The following is a 2,929-nucleotide window of genomic DNA, read 5'->3' as shown; positions in this document are numbered from 1 at the left end:
ATAATGAAGTAAATCGTATAATTGAATCGCTTACTGATTTAAAGTTACTGTTAAAAAAACATGTATACTAATTATGTTTCTTTAAGATCCTGCCCGAGCTGAGAGACAAATTCTAATTAATTTATGTGTATAGGATTAACAATAGCAATCAATTTACTGGACAATTGATCTGTCAAATTAATTACCAAGACGACATTTTTTCAAATAAAACCTAACTATTTAATGATTTCAATACAAATTTATATCAAATCTGTCAAAATTGAAAAAAGTCCGATAAACCGGTTAACGTTTTTGGTATTCGGTATTCGGTCGTTCGACCGATTAACCGGTTAACCGGTTAACCGTTGACAACACTTATTATTTTATAGATCGCGTGTGTGTTTTGTTCAACTGGATTTTCGCAATAAATCGCCATGCAGGGGGCAATCGTATCTTTCTATTTCTCTCGTTGGAACATATAAGAAAAAGACAGAGACTCTTACTCATTTTTGAACTGATTGATTTCAGATTGGTTGTTTGTTTTGAACGCCACCTTTGAGCGCAAATTTTGGGCTATTACGTGGCGGCCAGTTTTATTTAGTCGAAGATGTCGGAGTGCCAGGAGAAAATCACCGACCTTCGATAGAAAACTGACAATCTCATATTTTCGTAAACAGTATCAATAGACAACTTTCGAGTTAATCCGTTCCTTCGAGGTTTCTCTGATTCCTGGGTCACGTGATATCAATGAGTATATGGTCATGTCTATTTCAGGTGTAGTGTTGACATTGGAAACTCAGGAAAATATTTTGTTTTATCATATGCCACAATATTACTGTGCAACACAGAGCTGCAATGCCGATGCCATGAACGGACTATAAACATTTATGGCAGACATACTTTTCTCTCGTTTCTTTCATCTGCCAACACCATGGATTGACTTGACTTTTCCTGTGAGTCTGTATTTTTGTGATTTTACTTTTTGGTAAGGCGTCGATATAACTGTGTTCTTGGTAAGTTCTTCTGTCTTGTTCCCGTCATTTATTGAAGGGAAGCCAACTGTGCTGCACCATGTGAACATTTTTGGGCCTGTTGTTATAACTTTCTATGCGGTATGGGTTCAGTAACCTATTCACTCCGCTATCTGTGTCAATTGGTCTCGTTGGCGATCAGACTATGTTCTTATTGTTGTATAAGATAAAAGGTTGCACCTGATAGAAAATGTTTAAAAGTTTAACCCTGCCTGTAATTCAGTGGTTGTTGGTTGTTACTGTACATGCTGTAGATTTGTTTTTGAGTTGTTGTTTTGTACATATATATTCTATGCTATGAATTTCTATTTTATACTTTTTAAAGTTAACATTTCATTACCATAATTAAGTCAGGACCTTTTATAGCTTGGTATGGGGTATGGGTTTTGTTTATTGTTGAATGAAGTAAGTCTTATTGGGAATCATACCACATAATTATGCTTATTTTATATGTTTTTTGTTGTTATGAAAATAACTTAATTGCAATTGATGAATAAATAATTGCTTAGTTATATTAATACGAGCCTACTTAGTATGACTTTACAACTGGAAACTTTCCATCAAACTGAAGATATGTATAACATGTGTATGTGGTTTTAAATGTGTATGTGACTGATAAAATACATCAGTTTATATAAATCAGTATTGCTTTTTCATTTAAAATTTATGAGGAAGGCAATTTTTACACTTATTTTGTCATACGTATTCCAATAAAGAAACTATAGAACCTAATTAGAAGCCAACTACATTGTACCAGTGAAACAATGAGTTGAATTGTAAAATAAACTACTGTACTAGTACAGCAAATTTTATTACTTCCTATGAAAAAAGAATAATTGAAAAAAACTCATTAAAAATCATAGTCCTATTTAAATTTAAGCAACACTATGCATGCTTTTGATTTCAGAAATTTGAGTAAAATATCAATAGCATATGCTGTCCAAACTTACAGCAGGACATAATAGATTATTGTTCTGCTATTAAAAGCCCCGAAATTTTTTGTCATAAATTATTTCTAGATTTTCAAAACATATATCATGGATGCTCCATTGTGGAATTATTTAGTGGTACACTTCGTGTTTACTTTAATAAGCTTAAACTAGTTTAGTATCTTAAGAGCCAAGTTGATTTCTCTGTTTTTAACCGTAGCTAATTAATCTGAATAAAAGGCGATTAGGGGTAGAAGTAAATCAAGATATGAACAATTGAAACTTACACTACCAACGTAGAAGCAGTCAATAATTCAATTATGTATGCACAATAATGATTTAAATTAACAAAAAAATAAGTGAGTTTAATTACCTTTGAGATCACCGATAAAACATCCAACCTTTGAAAAATAAAAATAAAAAACAAAAACAAAAACAAAAACAAAAAAACCAACAGTATTCCTGATGGCCTGATTGCAATCTTGACTAATTCATTAAAACAACTGAACAAACAGACAATTTAATCGATAACAAGAAACCAATATGACACCTTTTACAAAGTCTTAGATGATCTGCAGACCAAATGAGTTATGATCATCTGCACCCGTATGACAAGTTTAAGTCATACGGCTATTTTGCCAGACAAGTTGGGTCTGGTTCATCGTTTAATATAGGCATTTTCGGTTCCAATGCTAGGCCGCTAAGTTTAACAAGATGTTCCTTTCTATACAAAATAGCAAGTTACGCCTCTGTTTTGTCGAAAACGTTCACGTCGTTTACATTTTGAGATTTGAAGGACATTTTCGCTTAACCGGAAAGGAACATGCCCCCATTGCACATGGCTTAGGTACAAACTAAATGCCGAAAATATACGATATGGATTAACACGAAAGTTGTCTATTGCAGTATTTTTATAAATGCATAATGACCAATAATTGCGTGACAGCTTTAATTGTGATAGAAGTTATATCAAATTGAACACAAAAAACG

Source organism: Mytilus edulis, chromosome 8, assembly GCF_963676685.1.
Source record: "Mytilus edulis chromosome 8, xbMytEdul2.2, whole genome shotgun sequence".
Taxonomy (NCBI): domain Eukaryota; kingdom Metazoa; phylum Mollusca; class Bivalvia; order Mytilida; family Mytilidae; genus Mytilus; species Mytilus edulis.
Note: the sequence above shows the minus strand (reverse complement) of the source record.